General features: G+C 56.8%; 1 long non-coding RNA gene across 2 annotated transcripts in view; it reads left to right on the top strand.

Annotated features, from left to right (window-relative positions):
* LOC139678142 (uncharacterized) overlaps positions 1 to 5,322 on the top strand; it is a 40,457-nt gene extending 35,135 nt beyond the window's left edge. For both annotated transcript variants that reach the window (XR_011698970.1, XR_011698969.1), the window contains exon 4: positions 4,681 to 5,322. This is a non-coding gene — a long non-coding RNA (uncharacterized lncRNA). The remainder of the gene's footprint in view (positions 1 to 4,680) is intronic.
* Positions 5,323 to 17,245: the final 11,923 nt, after the last annotated feature.

Genomic DNA, 17,245 nt, shown 5'->3' with positions numbered 1-17,245 from the left:
GCAGCTGCATTCTCATTCTCCTTATATTCACCCAAGTATCCACCATCACTGCACCAGCAGCTGAGACCTAGGGCCAATTTGGGCCCTTGCTGTCCTTGGTATTGGTCAGGGCTGTTTATTACAATGCCCTGGCACCTCAGTATCTGAGTCCAGCTTTTGTGATTGATGAACAGCAAAAATCTTGACCAAAAAACATAATGTTTGCTTGCAGCCTCATTGCCATAGTAACAGAGGTCGTGAGGACACCTCTGAAGTAGGTCAGCATGGACCCCATTTTGCTGCATCTCCCAGCATGGCAAAGCTCCAGAAGCAGTGAACCCACCACAGTCCAGCCAGGCATCACCCTGGCAGCGTCCAAACTTGCTTAGGAAAGGCCAGTCTGGAAAACTGCCCTCCAATGACAGCACCCAAGGGTGCCAAAAGCTGTCCTCACCTGATCGTGGGAAACTTCCTTCCCTCCTGCTGCCCCCATGCCAGCTTTTGGTGTCCCCCAAGCCAGGGCTCCCTTTCAGCCTCCCTTTTCCCCATCCCCCACCTCCTCGCTGCCTCCCTCCCCCCTTTCCCCCAGCGCCTCTCCTCCTGCTTTGCATAATTTTCCATTTTCAGTGTCCCCTTTTCTTTTTCTCCTCTCCATATGGTGCGTCCCTCTCTCTGCCTGACGCAGGAGCCATCCTTAACAAGCTCAGCAAAGCCCTCTCTCTCAGGGGCTGCACATGAAAGATGCTCTGTAAAAACAGAGGCTGGGACAGAGCTCCCCCTTTTTTCCCCCTTGATTTATATGGGGTTGGGATGTGGGAACATTTCTGAATCACATTTTAGAGCTGCTGGGTGCTTGTGCCTGTTCTCTCTAGCCATTCAGTGCAGACCCCTAAGGCCAGCTTGTCCCCAGCCTTTGATCTGCAATGCAGAAAGAGTAACTGGGGCAAGTTTGTGCCTCTCGCCCATCCCTTGCCCTTGTTTTGGATGGCAGGAGGGATGCCCTGTCCCACCACACCAGGGAGAGGCCATGCCCTTTCTGCTCAGTGTCCGGTAGTCTTTTCGAGCTGGCTGTTTTGGCTTCCTCCTACATCCCTGGCACCATAAGGTCCTTCGGTCTCACCAGGTCTGAGGTGCTGGGTGATGGTGCAGCAGTGGGTCATGGGATTTGCGATACACAGTGACTCAGTGCACCTAACCCACCACTGCCCCACTCCAGCTCCACCATGGATACTTGCCAGTGATCACCCAGCAATAAGTGGGGGGTGCTGGGGCTGAGCAGAGGGTGCTGGAGCTGAGCAAAGGGTGCTGGGGCTGGCGATGCCTACCCAGCATTTGATGGGTTAAGCCAGTCTCCAGCTAATTTCTCCCAGCGGCTCCCCTCCTCCTCCTCTTCGCACTTCTGTATGCAGCAGGCAGGGCCTCAGCGCAGGTTCCTGCACTGAGCTGTTGCCAGGGGAGTAGTTAGGCGAGTCTGAGCTATGTGGGGAAAAGGCCCGGGCTGTCAAAGTGTCTGAGATGAACCATAGCCCAGTCCCCCTGCAGCTGGGCCCAAGCATGCATCAGCCCTTGTTTGGAGCCTGGGAATGGCAAAGCCCAGGGAGGTTCAAGGGCAAACTTGCTATTCATTAGTCAGGGGTCCTTGACGTTCCCACTCTCTGTCTCCCTTCTTCTTCTCTTTTCTGTCCCTCTTTTGACAGATTCCTGGGTGCTTTTGGGGAAAACTCCCCTCCTCCTCCTCACCCCAGCAAAAGCCCTCCACATAAACTTCCCCAACAGACAAGGCAGGAGGACAATAACGTCAGGGCCATGATGCAGAGGAGAGCCAGCGGAGCAGCCACATCCCCCGGGTGTCCTTTCTCCCTGGTCCTTCCTGCGCTGCAGCGGGAGAGCCAGCCGACGCATTCATTTCACTCATCTTGCCCATTGCCGATGTTTTATTATCTTGATGCTTGCAGGAAATTGTAACTTGAGATAAGGAAAATGTCAGCCGCCTTCTCCTCTCTTCTGTAGCCCAAAGTGCTGAGAAGTTCCTCCATAGGAAATGTAAATGCTTGCCCAGGTGCAGAGGATGAGCACGAGATGGAGGGAGCCTCGAGAGGCCGCACGAGCATCTTCGCCAAGAGATAAAACTCGCAGCGTAGGCGTAACACGGAGCCTCCCTCCCACCCTGCTGAACAGAATATTTCATAGCTCTTAGAAGCCGAAGCTCCCTTGTAATTATCCAAAGCAAACAGCACGTGTTATTAGTTTAAAATGATTTTTTTTCCCCCTCCCCGGGCCCCTGGAGCAGAATGGAGGTGTAATTGTGCTAAGGAGTTAGCAGGGGAGAGCACAGCTTTTGGTCACATTCAAGTTGGAGGGCTTGAGCCAAGGAGGCTGTTATGAAAGGCTGGTATTTGCATAAGCAGCGTGCATCCCTACAAAAAAGAAAGATATCAGGGGCTTGCAAAATTCAATCAAGGCTGGGAGGGAAGAAAAAAAAAAAGGAGGGGTGGAAGGGAGGGGGAAAAAATTGACAGTGAAAAAGGTTTTTCTAAGTAACACCCTGGCGAGATTAAATTGTCCAGAAAGTTTCTCCATGTGAGCTGGTGAAGCGGAGGCTGGGCTGAGGGCAGGGGAGGAGCAGGGTCCCTCCTTCCTGGCCTCAATAGGGGATAGGAATCTGATTAGGCAGAGTGTTCTGCATCCATTTACCATTATTTGAGTGGGTTTTTTTTTTCCCTTCCCACCGCCCAGAATTGCTGTGGTGGGGCAGTTTGTCAGCTTGTAAACCTCAGTGCTGGCTTTGTAAGGATACAAGGAGGCACAGGAGCAACTCTTGGGGCAGAGGCTGAGCTGTAATTTCAACGTTTTATGCATTTTTTTAAGAGTGATAATAGTTCCACATGCTAGTTTGTGGGATGTTTTCCCTACACAGGGCACTGAGTAGAGAAGGCAGCATTGGGCTGGGATTGGGTCCTGGTGAAGCCCTGTTTTTGTAGATACCCACAGTGCTAGACTGAACTGACTGTAGAGGAAGTGCTTGTGTAAGATTTGGGCTTTCCCAGAGCTTATGTCAAATTAGTTGGGTCAGTCCATCCACTCCTGCCCTCAGTTACTGAGTGCCAGAAGCTACAAACCCACTAGATGGACAGGGGGTAATTTCCAGAGTGGTTTGATGTCTGGTACCAAGTAGCATCGTCTCTGTTGGAACTACACAGGAGTTTCTCTGTAGGCCACAGCAAGCTCACCCTGTGCCTGCAGAAAGCAGAGGGCTTTACCTGCCAGGCAAAGGCTTTTCCCTGGTGAGCACACAGATTCAGACTTCTCCTCCTCCTCTCCTGGGCTTGCAAAAGCACCCACCACCATTTCTATCTCATCTGTCCTGACCTCAGCATCCTTAACAGCCTTGGCGGGACATTGGGGTTGACTCCTAGTCTAGGAGGATCTAATAGGATAAAGAAGTGCTGAGCCTTGGCTTCTTGCAGTCTGTATCTCCCTACATGCACACCAGCATGTCCTTTTGGCACTCTAGTTCTCCAGAGACAGGCCAAACAGGCTTGGTCCTACCCCTCACACTTGCACATGGGGTGGGTTTGGCTTCTTCCTCTCTTAAGTTTTAGGCTTGCTTCAAAGTTGTGAAAAAGAAGGGATTTTCCATGGATTTCCATCAAGTGCTTTATGAAAATTGCAATAAAGGGGTTACAGGAAATCTATTTTTAAGAGAAATAAAAAATACCCATGAAAATTGCAGCCTAGACCCCAGAGTGCAGAGTATTTGCACAGTTCAAAGAGTTACGGTGGTTCATCCAGTCACAGCCCGGGAATGTCGTGGTGCGACCTACAGCAGATCACATGCCAGCTGCTCCCAGGGCGGCTCATTAGAGAGCCACACAGAAGATTTATCTCTTAAAATAGGCTTGCAAATATTTTATAAAATTTGCAATATTTTATAAAATTACAATTTGATGCAATAAAAAGAATAAATTAGCCAGCTGACGATTCCTTTTACACTCTGAATCCAAGCGTACTCAAGGATTAGTTATATGAGTCTTGACCCCTTCCAACGTAACAGTTTATAGGCAAAGCAAAGGGAGGACAGCAAAGGGATGGGATTGGTTTGGGGGCTAGTCAATCTGTGCTCAATATGGATAAAGTGCAAAGGAAATAGGGAAAAAATATCAGGAAAAAGGGAAGACAATGTGCTGCAAGGTGCAAAATGTGTGGGGCAAAGCACAGGAGGTGCAGGGAAAGCTGAGAAGGGAACTTGTGCTGAGCGTCACAGCTTCGGCTCCAGCTCAGTGGCTTGGTATCACTTTCTCCAGCTAGGCAAGGGCGCCAAGGGCAGGGAAAGTTAACACGAAGATTAAAACATCAGAAGGCTGTGCCTTTAGTGGCTCTGACATGCAGAGTAATCCCATGCCCCAAAGCCTAGTGAGGAAGGACAAGTGGTGAGCCCTCCCCTGGCTGGCGGTGTGCGGGGCAGGCAGAGGTAGGGGGTTGAGGCAGGCACAGGGTAAGCTTGGTGTCTTGGGAATGACAGTTTTCCTGTTTGGGATGGGGGAAAGGTGGTCCAGAGCTCTGAGAAACGTGTGGTGAGGAGGGAAAGAGGGTTGTAGTTTCACTCTGTCACTGAGACAAGTTGGTCTGTTCTCAACTGAGCACTGCTGGACCATTTGCCTAACAGATAATAACCACTCTGGTTTTTAATTTCCTTCCTAGATCCCAGCGAGTGGAGAAGCCACAAGCCTGTGAGTTCCTTCTTGCACTTGGCTACATCCTGCCTGGACTTGTCATCTGACTTCTCCAGGTTTCTCCAGGAGGGTCTCAGCCTGCTTCTCCATTGGCCCCAGAGAAGAGTCAGCTTTGACGCATGATCACAACGGCTTTCTGCATCACTTCGAATCTCACCAGTCCACCCATGGAAAGAGAGCCAGGGCAACATGGGGAGCCAAGGGATCATCCCACATCACTCCTGTATGTTGCCTTCAGTGCTCTCAATACCCCAGAGCAGGATCAAAATGCTTAGGCAGAGAGATCTGAGCCAGTCACTGTGTCACCTGGTGAAATAGTGAGTGTGTGAAGGTGGGAAGGAGCTTTAAGTTCCCAGTTTTGCTCATGGAGCAGAGCTTGGCCCTTGCTGCTCTTGATTCCTGAGTCTGTGGAGCTGTGGGAGTGCAGCCTTACCGAAGGCACTGTGCTTGTAGCTCAGAGGACTATGAGCCTATCCAGGCCAGACAGCCCTGCTGCTGTTGTACTGCACCCTCTCTGTTCCTGTAAGAGAAACATACTGCCTGTAATTCTCTCCCATTCAAATCCCACCCCCCTATGCACTGTTGAAAATAAACTCTTCCTTTTTCAAAAGTGAGCCGTGTGATTTAGTGCAATCTAGAGATGGAGGAGGCAATGGGCACAAAATAAACCCAGGCAAATCAACAGGGAACTGGGAGCAGCCGGGGGCCAAGCAGCCGGGCTGCACCGTGCCCCGCATCAGGCACATTTCCCTGAAAGCCTGAGTGAATCCCTTGCTGCTCAATGATCTTTATTTGGTCTGAACCCCGTCTGGGAAGTAACCGCTAAACCCAATGCAAACAGACCCCCGTGAAAGAATATAATGAATATGTCTCTCAAATGATTTGGAGCCCTTCTGCCTGCAGAGCAGGGTTCCCCATTGTGCCCCACTCCCGGCGTGCTCGGGGCAGGCTGCGCGAGGTGGCCGCTTTCCCAGCTGAAATACGAAAAAAGCAAACAATGGGTCAAGGCCGGCATTGTGCGAGCCCAGGCAGGCAGAAGGAGCACAGCCCGGCATGGCCAAGTTCAAGGCTGGGCAGGGGGCCGGGTGCGAGGGGATGCTAATGGGGGCTGCGCGGGGGCTGTGGAGCAGGGGGGTCAGGGGCTTTGCGTGCCATTACCTTGTGTAGCCACCAGCACCCAAAACCCACCTCACGGAGAGGCAAAGGGATGTGATTGCTCAGCGCAGCAAGGGGTGCTGGGGGCATCTGGGGAATTTGGCTTAATGGGGGGCTGATGGTACTTAGGGAGCTAGTATTGCTGTGGGAGATTGCTTGTGAGTTGCAGGAGGACTGGTGCTACTGGGGGTGGACTGGTGTTATCAAGGTGGTACAGGGGAAACTGCCATTGCTAATGGATGTTACTGGAGGAACGGGTGCTATGGGGGTGCTGCAACTGGAGATGATGGCACAGTGCGAGGCTCGACTACTGCATTATGCATCCTGGGGGCGATCTGGGTTTGGGAGCCGCAGAGGACACAGTCTTTTTGGGTTCGCCCGGCACTCCAGGCCCGAGCAAGAACCCCCCCACATCCCCTCATCTACCCGCCGCTCCCCCCTCCCCGGATGAAGTGTGCGGAGACAGGCGGAGCGGCCCGTGGAAAAACACCATGGAGAGCCCGCACAAAGGGGGTTTTATTCAAATTTGTTTAGAGTTTAGCGGATTTGCATGAAAAATGTGTGAGAAAAGCCGGCTCCAATGACCTCATCCCCAGCTGCCATTAATGTTCAATTAAGTGCTGAATAGTAGCAAAGGGGGGACCGGCCGGGACGTGCAGAGAATCCAGGCTCGGGCGCAGACTGTGAGAACTGCGCGGCCCCCCCGACCGTCTGGCCCTGGCCAGACCCGACGGGGTCCCCCCGCCGCCGCCCCTCTCCGCACCGGGAGGTGCGCTGAGCCTGTCGGGTCTCGTCCCGTCTGGGTTATTGCCCGGATCACTCGCATCCTGTGGCAAAGTGCCCCTCGGCAAAGGTGGGTGTTTGGGGGGGTAATGCCCCCTCACTGCACCGCCGGGGCTGTTGTCACTCACCCTGCAGCCCGCCTCGTCGGGCCCAGAGCCACTCTACGTCTGGCAGACGGTGTCAAAGCCCAAGTTCAAGTCCACGCCGAGGGGCTCTGCCCCGGGATTCCCAGCTCCTTTCCATCCTCCGCCTTTTGTTCGCCTCTGACAATTGCTCTTTATTTCTTACACACCCCCAGCCTCCCCCCCTGTGCCCCCCCTCTCTGCCCGCACTTGGCACCGTTTAGCTGTCTGCCTGCAAACTTAACAATCCCGGTTCTTGGTATAAGCACTCAAATTATCCTTCTTTCTACATATAAACACGGCCCAGGGTGTGCGACTTTCCCCGGCCGCGTGGTTCCCCCGGCTCAGCCCGGCTCGCCCGCATCGACCCCGGCCCCGGCCGGAGGAAGTTTCTGCTGCGGGACACAGCAGGAGAAAACGAGCCCGATCCAGAACACCCCGTTCTGCGGGGCTCGCCCGGGCCAGCGCTCAGGTAAGGAAACACACACCCCCATTTGCTTTTTGGCGGCTGCCTCTGCTGTGGGGTGCGATGACACAGCAGGTTCAGGGGAGTGATCGTGGGGGTCTCTCTGCAGGGGTTCCCGTATACTCTAGGGAAACCAGCCCTGCCTCGGGCACGCTGATGCGGAGCCCCGAGCCGGCCTCCCTCGAGGGTGCGCATCCCCCTCAGCCGGGGTGCGGCGGGGACACTGCCTGGCAGGGGCAGCCGGAAAGCTAGGGGAGGGGGCCTTCCCAAACCTGCCTCCGCTCCGGCCTGCCTCTCTCCGCCCCCCTCGCAAGGGGAACACCCACACGGGTAGCGGGCCGGGGAGCTGGAGGGGACCCCGGCGGGCCCCGGGGGCTCCCGACCACCGACATCCCCTGGTCCGCTGCCCTCAGGACCGGGGTTTCGGGGCAAATCCCGCACCGGGGGTCAAGAGCAGCATCCCAGCTGGGTCACACCTCCCTCTGCACAGGTGTGATACATGGGATTGGAGAGGTCAGAGGGTGACCGGGAGGGGGCTGTGTCAACCTACAAATAAACCCAATCCCAGTACCTGCGGCTGGGTAGTGCTGGGATAAACGGGGCAGGGCGGCTCCGGGGACCTCGGGCAGATTTGGGGGTTGAGCTGATTTTTTTTTCTTTTTTCTACGACAATTTGGGGTGAAGAAGGGGGAAGAGACACACTCCCACACCTTTCGCGGCTAAAACAGAGATAAAGGACGGAGGGAGCGAACACACCTTCACTGGGGAGGGGAGTAAGGTTTGGGAGACGACGTGAAGAAAGGAGGGGATATGAGACTGAGAAGAGACAGGGAAGAGGTGGGATACCGTGTGGAGAGGCAGGAGGGGATCCCCCAAAAGCCGTCCTCGAGCCTAGCACAACGAGGCGGGCGTCCTTTACCTGCGTCTCGGGGCGGGGCGGCCCCGCCGTGTCCCCGGGCCGCGGGGCTGTTCCGCGCCTCGGGCCGGAGCTGTCACGTCGCATCGCGTCACACAGCATAGCGTAGTATAATACGGCGCCATAAATTACAGCGTAACATACAATAGACGTGTTCTATACATACATATGTGGAATGGAGCATATATTGTATTGCATCTCAGCCGTGAGCCGTTCCTGGGATTCCCCCTCGTTCCAAGCCCCCGTGGAACTTTGGGGGTCGCGTCTTGCTGTGCCCCTGCTGTGGGTGCGCTGGGGCCGCCGCAATGCCACACAGACAGCGGGGGACCCCTTCCTCCACTCCGCTCCCCAAAACAGAGCCTTGCTCTCCCACGGGCGTGTTTGAAAATAGCGGCGTCGGCGCACCTCGGTGCCGTAGGAGAGGTGGCGCGCTTTTTTTTTTTTATGGCTATCTAAAAATCCCACATCGGCACCGGTGCCACCTATGTCCTCCCTTTTCGTGGGTCTGCACGCGTGTCTACACCCGGCTGCTTCTCCCCAGTAGTGCCCGTGGATACCTCTAACCCCCCTCAGAAGAGGAACCAAGGGCGAGACCCTCCTGGGCGGCCACCTGCGGCTCCACGCCCACGGGCACCTCGCACGGTGCCAGTGAACCCACAGCAGTCACAAGTTGCCGGGGGCTCAGAATCCGGGCGGGCGTCGGAGCCCCGCGGAAGGAGGGAAAAGACTTTTCCCTCGGTCGATGGGAAATAAATACTCCTGAGAGTGGAACACCCAGGATTTGGCTCTGGTTGTGGGAAAGGCAGCATGGAGAGGGGCAAAGGAGCGATGGAGGCGAAAAAGGAATGTAACGGAAGAAGGAGACTAGGAGAAGGGGTTGGAGAGATGGAAGGGGAGGACGGAGGAAGGAGGGATGAAGGGTAGAAAAGAAGAAATGGCGGTTGAAAGAGGAGGGATAAAGGATGGAAAAGGAGGGATAGAGGTGCGATGAAAACGATGGAGGCGAGCGAAGCAAGGATGAAGAAGGAGAAAGAAGAATGGAGGATGGAAAAGAGGGATGGAGGGGAGAAGGAGGAATGGAGGGGGGAAGGGTGCCGCGTCCCCGATTGGCTGCTTAAGCACAAAATCCCGCGGTGGGTTTGCGGGGAGGGGGCGCGAATGGGCCGGGGGCTTCTGGGGGGCAGAGGTAGGCGCTTAGGCGGCTGCAGGGCCCCTCGGCAGCCATTTTGTGGCAGTACCTGCCGTGGTGCCAGGGCTGGGCGATGGGTCTGGAGTAGCGCCCTGCCTGGCCCTGCCCTGCCCGGCGAGGCGGTGAGGGGCTCGGGGCGGGGGGAGGCCTCCACGCCACGGTAGGAAATGTATTACCGCGCCCGCCACGCTTGCCCATTGACAGAGATAAACATGCAAATGAGTCGCTTTGCATGTCATTAGCATACAGGCAGATTGCGGGGGGAGGGGGCGCAGTGTGCGCACTGCAGCGTGCTTTAATGCAACACCCAAACAGCCATTGCGGGTCTCTCCCGCCGGCAGCACCTGCGGCTCCCCGTGCCCCCCGCCGCGGACAGTGGGACCTCATCACCTTTTCTCACCCTCCGGCCCGCCGAGCCACCGAGGCTGCCCCGCCGGCTAACCCGGCTCGTCTAACCCGGCCTGAGACTGCAGGGCACAAGGACACACAGGAATAAATAAAGCCAAACCTCGGGCAGTGTTCTTTTGGGACTATTTATTTTTTTCACCTATTTCTGTATTCTTTCACTTGGTTGCAGGGAAAGCAGCGGGCGGAGGGCCCTCAGCCGCCGCCGCTCGCAGACCGCTCCGCCGCCGCTGCTTTTAATTGCATGGAGTGGGTGGAGTAGGGAAAGGGAGAGAGTAAACCGGTGAATTTCAGGAGGGAAGATGCAGGGGGGAGCACGGCTCGGGCTGAGAGTTCCCTGCGGCTCCCGAAGCTGGGAGGCGGCCGAGGTGCAGCCTGTGAGGGTGCGTTTGCAAACCACGGGTATGAACCCGGTGTCCCTGTCCGTCTGTGGACACGGGTGTGTCCACAACCTCTGCATGTGCCGCCCCGTGCGTGTCCGCACACGCGTGTTGCATCCCCGCACCGTATCATGTCCCCACTCGTGTGGGTGTGCCACACCGGCGGGTAATCCACCTGGTGGGGGTGTGTATGTAGGATCTGTGTGTGTCCCGCACACGTGTGTGGTTGCCTGGGCGGGTGGGTTTCCGCACACACCTCGGGCACCTGGGACGCATCTGACCGCGGGGTGACAGCGGCACCCATGGAAGAGAAGTGTGGGCAAGGCCGCCGCCCCTCGCTCGCAGCTGAGTCGGCGGCATCCCCCCGGCCGGGCTTCCCCTCCTCGCTGGCCGGCCTGCGGCGAGGGGTGCACCGCAGGGCGCCCGGCTGTCATCCCCCTGGGTTTTCGTTGAAAGGGGAACAGCTCTCCCGTCCTTGCTAGAAGGGCAAGCGAACAGCCTGAGACGGGCCGCGGGCAGGGGAGAACGCATCGTGGGGCAATCCACTCTTAGTGGGAAAGGGGGGACACTTCCTGGGCACCTTTGCCCGCCCCCCCCCCCCCCCCCCCCAAATTCCCGCACGACTGCGATGACACAGAGGGGGAAGCGCCCTGGCACTGTGGGTGCGGGGCTGGGTGCGGGCCCCCGGCGCCCTCGCAGCAGCCTCTCGGCAACCCGGGGGGACCTCCTGGGGAATGAACGCCCCCCCCCCCTCCCCATTTAGGGGGCACTCGGAGGGGAAAGCACCCCCTTTCTTCTGCGTGGCCCCGAGCCGCGGCACAGCCCCCCATTTCACACCTCCCAGAATAGCGGGTCCCCGCTCTGCAAAGGAACCGGCTTTTTGGTCTCGTAAATAAATCCGATTTTTATTCTTGAAAAGAAACACACTTTTTATTCTTGCAAATAAACACTTTTTTTTCTTTTGTAAATAAGCCCGATTTTTATTCTAACAAATAAGTTCCCTTTTCCCCGCCTCGGTGGTTTATTTCGGACCGCGAAAGACTAGGCGAGGAGAGGGTGCGGGGCCGGACCGAGCGTTGTTTCGGGGAGAGGGGGAACTCAAACTCCGGCTGGTGCTGAGAAATAAAGTCGTGGTATCTCATCTCTGTGTCCCACACAAAGGAGATAAAAGCGCCGGCAAATTTGTTCTCTAAAACAATTTTTTAAACCTCGAGTATATCTTTTCCCCGTATGTCCCTGGGAGAGTGAAAATTTACAGAGCAGCCCCGTAATAAATATTTTTCCAGCTGAAAATTCCTCCCAAATCCAGGTAATAGATTATTATTACAAATAATGCCGCCTAATTTTTTCAGCAACTCAATACAGGATTGGAAATTAAAAACACCGTTTGTTTTATTTTTACTTTTGTTTTTAAATTATTATTATTGTATGTAAGTTTTTTGTATGTGTGTGGTTTTTAAGCTTTTTTTTAATGTACCTGAAATATAATTTTGCTAGGCTTAGGCAGCCCTTCAGAACAGTGCACTGGATAAAATTCAGAGGTTCTGTCTTTCAAAACGACAAGTGTTAAGTGAAGGCTCAGGGAGAAGCCCCGTGACACGGACAATGCCGAGCGTGGATGACTCTGTCCGGCGTGTGCCACTTACGGGAATAATCTTTTCAATTTCAGTCTCGAGTGAGAGAATTTCAGGAGTCTTAAAAAGTGGTTTATGGAAACCCTAAGACACGTGGCAGCTGGGGCAGCCCTGGCAGCCCCGGCCCCTGTCCACAGCGGCCCCGAACCTCGTCTCCATACCCCTGTGCCCGATTCCTTCAGTATCAGGACGGCAGAGCTGCAAAGTTTGCAGCGCTCGCCAGAATTGCTGTAGGGGCGACGCGGGGTGTAGGGTCCGTCCCGGCTTTGCGGAGCTGGTCCCCATCTCGGTCCAGGGCTGTCACCACGTTGTGCCATCAGCCCCAGGCACAGCCCTCCCCCGGATCATCTCTGGCTCCAGCTTTAGGGCCAGCCACAGACGAGGAGGAAGAGGGTGAGGCGGTTAACGAAAGAGGGCTCTATTTCTGGCAGCAGGGCAGGCTCTTTGTCAGTAGGATCAGGCAGGGCGACCTCAAGGCTCTGCCACCCCATTTCACCGTCGGGACACGGTGGGAAGTCCTCATGGATCCCAGGACCGGGAGCAGACAATATGCCGGCGAGGGCGGTGGAGGCTGGCCCAGCCATTCGAGATTCATTAAAACAACCCCTCGGCTGCATTTTCGTCCCGTATACACGGTTTTCCTGCAGGGGTGGGTGTGTTTGTGTTGGAGTGGGTTCCAACATGCTGCCAAACCATGGCCCATACCCACACCGCGGCCCCGGGGCTCGGTGGCCACCGTGGAGGTTATCCCAGCCCTGTAACGTGGGGGAAAGGAGGCGGGAGGCCAAGATCGGGCCGAATCCGGGAAGACGCCCCCCTCCCTTGGTGCAGGGGGACATGGCCGGGGAACGTGCGGGGACCTGGCGGAGCCGCGCCCCGACGGCGGCCCCGCCCCTGTCCAGGGTCCTGAAACAGTCTGCGGCCGCCGAGCTGCCGACGGGGCGGGCTTGGCGCTGGGGGCGGCGGGACCCCGCAGTGTGCGGGAGGGACTTTTCGGGTGCGGGAAGAACCCCTTGGGCGTGGGAAGGGATCTCTCGAGTGAGAGGCGAGAGGCGTCGGTGTGCAGGGCGGGAGCCGGGCATCCCACCAGGGAGACGGTGGCTCTGATGGCGGCGAGACGGGGCGGCAGCTGTAGGGCCGGCCAGCGGCCCCGACGGCGCGTTTCCATGCGCTATTCTTCCCCGATTTACTGCTTGTCACCGTCAGCTCAGTGGGGGTTCCCCCATCTCTGGGACCTGCGCTGCCTTCCTCATTCCCACCCCCACCGTCCGTGGAGTCGCGCAGAGCCGACCCCCTTCCCTCCCCCGGCACATCGCGCTGCCCGGCGGCCGCTCCCCTGCGCGGCTCCGGGGAAGTTCAAGAAGTTGGCTGGCCCCGGTCCCTGCGAGCAGAGCCAGCCCAAACACCACCGCCTGCCCCGGAATATTTCACCGTCGGGCAGAGAGAAGGAAGGCGGGGAGACGGCTTAAATCCCCCCCCCCCCCCCCCAAAAACCCTCGGGCTCTAATCTCCCATGCATCGTTATACAACTGTCCGCAATGAGGCGGGGGAGGCCGGGCTGCAATTAGCTATAGAGCCGCTCGCCTTGCAAACAGAGGGGCTCGGATTATTGCAAATTCATTTCTATTTTCCAGGCCAGCGCTTGTATTCTCTGTTAGCATAAGAATAGAGCCAGGCCCTGTGAACTCCTCCGACCTACTGACCCCTCTCCCCAGAAATGAATAGCAGCACTTTCCGTCCCCCCCCCTCGCCAGCCTCTCCAGCAGACTCGAGCCACAGCCTAAATTCCTAATCAGGGTAATTTAATATATCTTAAGCCCCTGGCTGCTTTATTTTCCCTCCTTTTTTTTAAGTTTGTTTTAGGCATTCACTGGCTCTCACCCCGTCATTAGAGATCCTTATTTGACGGATATAAGAAGCTGTTATGAGACTACAAGTCTCTTTTTATCTTCTAAATAAGCTGTGCTTCCCCGTAATTAGAATGGTGTTCCCAGCCTTTGAGGCCTTTCAGGGCCGCCTAACAAAAAACTTGCAGGAGATGAATAATCCCGAAGTACAGACTCCCCGGCCCAACCGAAGAGCCGGGACGGAGACCTGTGCCAGGCGGAGCACCAGAGGCGGGTGGGAGGTGGAGGCACCCACGCGTGGGCCGCCCTTGCCGCCCGCAAGTATGTGGGGGCGGCTGCGCCCGGCCCCGCCCCTCTCCGGGGCTTTGGGATTTTGGTGGGGTCGCGGCAACCCCCCACCTCTTGTTTGCGGCTCTTCCCCTCGCACCTCCGCCTCACTGAAAAGGCCTCACCCCCTCCCACACCCCCGCGTATGACCTCGGGGATAGCGGGACCCGAGCTCCCCGGGGATTCCACCGCCTGCCCGCTCCACAGGATGCGACCCCGAGGTGTCCGACTGGGCGAGGGGTGCCGTAGAGCCCCGCGGGCGCCTCGAGCCGTCGAGGGGATCCCGCCGGGGCCTCACCTCATTGGCCAGCGCGAGCTGACGACGTGAGGCTGGGCCCCGCGGATTGGCTGGGAGGGGATTTGGGCTTGCTGGCGTCACGGCCGCTTGACGGGACTCCCCCCGGCGCCGGGACACCGCTGGGACGGGCGCCTGTCCCCTCCCGGTGAGTGTCCCCGCAGCGTTTTGTGAGAGTATCGTGTCTCTGAACATAAGATACACATAGGTGTGTGAAATAGATGTGGAAAGTGGCTTTGGGATAATTAGCCTCCTTGATGTGGTTGGAGAGTTATCTAATCCAGAGGAGCCTAAAGGCATCATTATGGAGACAATATTTCAGGAAATCCAATTCATTGGAGCAAAAATATGACATTCATTTTGCTGGTTATGTTATTACAAATATCCTTCAAAGCCGACATTTCACGCCAACCCCCGCCCTCCCTTAAAAAAAAAAAGTGAAATAAAATAAAATAAAATAAAATAAAATGACCAGACTAAAAGGCCCAAGGCTATGCACTGGGACGAGGAGAAAGCCGACGGCAGAGGGATCACCGCTCACTTCCAGGACCCGAACGCGGCGGGCTGGATGGAACACGAGGGGTCTTTGATGGTGGAGGGAGCTCCGGGAGGGGGCCAGAGGACTCGAGGGAGTCAGTCAGAAACAGCCCCAAACACCGGACACCAGCGCTGCCTCTGCCGGGGGTCTGGAAGAGGCCACCCCCCTGCTCGGCTTGTGCAGGGCTGTGCCCTATTTTCAGCATTTCCGTGGAGGACCTGCGGTGCGAGCGGCTGTCGGCGGCGGGCGGGCAGCGGGCAGAGGGCAGCGGGCAGCGGGCAGAGGGCAGCGGGCAGCGGGCAGAGGGCAGGGCGGCTCTGCTTCGTCCGACCAATCTCGAAGCCGCGTGGCGTAAAACCATGGCCCCCGCTGGCACAGCTGTCTCTCTGCCGGCGCTGTCCGGCTCTCCGTTGCCCGGGCACGACAACCGCCAGTGTCACTGGTGCTGCTGGTGCCCGGCAGCGAGCAGCTGGGCCGGGAGATGCTCTGCCGGGGTCTACGTGCCCGCATCAGACCGTCTCCAACCTCTTGTATTTAGGACTGGCGACAGGTGCGGGGCCGCAGCTGGTGCGGGGATGGATGTCAGTCAGTCAGCATCTCCCCAAATTCCCTTCAACGAAATCCGACGGCTCAAGCGCCCTTCGCCTCTCTCTCACGTCTCAGCCCGCCGGGCACTCATCCTGCTCCACGCAGGGGTAGAGACACGCGTGGGCCACCGCTCCCGTGCTGCGCCCCGCTCATTTTTGGTAAAGAGACTGGGAGAACGATGAGGGTAAATGGTGTTTCCCGGCCTTGGACAGCAGTGCCGGTGGGGAAGCCGGGACGCTCAGCCAGCCTGGGCTTCCTGAGCCACGCCGGGCTCCGACCGGCCGACGTGGGCTCGTTCCGGCTGGGCGGCGGCGGGTGTTGGTCCCGAACTGCGCCCAGCCCGGCTTCTCCAGCTGCCGCCACGTCCCCGCTCCATCTCACAGCCCGGTTGTTTTGTTTAATTAAACTCAATGTCAGTGTTAATTTTCCGCCTGGCCGGGCAGCCCTGCCTTTGCCGGAGCCGGCGTGTTGGTTACAGATGTCAACGCGCCCCGTCGGGGCTGCACCGAGCCCGTGGAGACGCGCTGTGCCTGCCACGCGTGGCCACGGCTGCGGGTCTGGCTGGAACCGTGGACTCCGAGGCCGGGACTTCCCCGGGACCCACCCCCAATCCGCGACTCAGTCTTGCGTGGGCGAGCAGGGTGGGCGAGCACCGTTGAGAGGTGTGTTGTGTTGAAAGCTGTCCTTGCATGTGTTGCGTGGATTTCCATGGAGACACAATCAGTGAGAACCCACCCCGGCGGGGTCGGGGCGAGCCGCTGGGAAAACTGGAGATGCACTTGGGGAGAGAGGTGAAGGACCCCCAGCCACACTCAAACCAATGGCAGCTCTGGGGATGAGTCACTTCGTCCCCAGAGGTGTCCCAGGCCAGGATAAGGCACCGGACAGTGAGAGCAAAAGGGCACTCTCTTGCCTGCTCTTGCCTTGGTTTCTGCAGAGCCCTCAGTCCCAGCAGGCTCACAGCCTTTTCAGCAGCCAGGCACCTCTCTGATCTTTCTCAATTACTTTTGCAACCGCTCCAAACTTTTGGTCCCTGCATCCTCCCAGGTGGTTGCCAAAGCAACTCCCTGTGCCAGGCATTCATCTGGCACAGCCGAGCCCCTCTTTCTGCAAGCTGGACTCCTACTGTATTTAATCCCTCAGATGGCAGATATTGCACAGTTCCAACCTGCCTCCTCGTCCTGCCCTGCTGCCTCTGCAGCCCTGTGAGATGCACTCAGTGAGGCAGGGACCCACATGGCACAGGGTGAACCAATTCCTGCCCTCTCCTCTAGTCTATCTTGAGTCATTCCTGACATGCCATGTGCTTCTCGACCCCTGCCAGTGACCAAGACAATCTTTTCTTAGACATATCCATGCCTTGGAGTGCTCTGCCTTCATGGATGTAGCTGTTTCATTGCCGTGTGTCTACAATGGATTTTCTCTGTACTCAACACTGAATTCCTCCTTCATTTGTAGGACAAGTTCATCAACACAGTGAGACCTTTCCCCTCTATACTGTGCCATATTTTATTCTATTGGAGCAGCAGTGAATATTATCCTGTTGCTGCTTCCTCCCTCCTCCCTGGCATTTCTGAAGGCTCACACTCCTGCCTGCTGCAGGGGCACCAGCACTGACCCCTCCGCTCTGGGAACCCCCTGGGTTTGTTATGCCACTTTGTTTCCTAACTTTTAACCGCTTATTCATCCCCCAGCTGCTTTTCAAACTTCACTTCTCGGCAACAGGCTCGGCCTTATTTACCAAACAATCAGGTTTATTACTGTTTCTCCCCATTCTTTGTTGCCATTTCTATCTGTTTTCCCCATTAAACTCAGGATGTTGTGGTTTTCCGGACCCCCCATAGAGCCCTTTTGGGGAAGTTGGCTATCCTCCATTCCTATTTACAAA

This window comes from Pithys albifrons, chromosome 13 (assembly GCF_047495875.1).
Source record: "Pithys albifrons albifrons isolate INPA30051 chromosome 13, PitAlb_v1, whole genome shotgun sequence".
NCBI classification, from domain to species: domain Eukaryota; kingdom Metazoa; phylum Chordata; class Aves; order Passeriformes; family Thamnophilidae; genus Pithys; species Pithys albifrons.
This window is presented reverse-complemented; position numbering and strand designations above follow the sequence as displayed.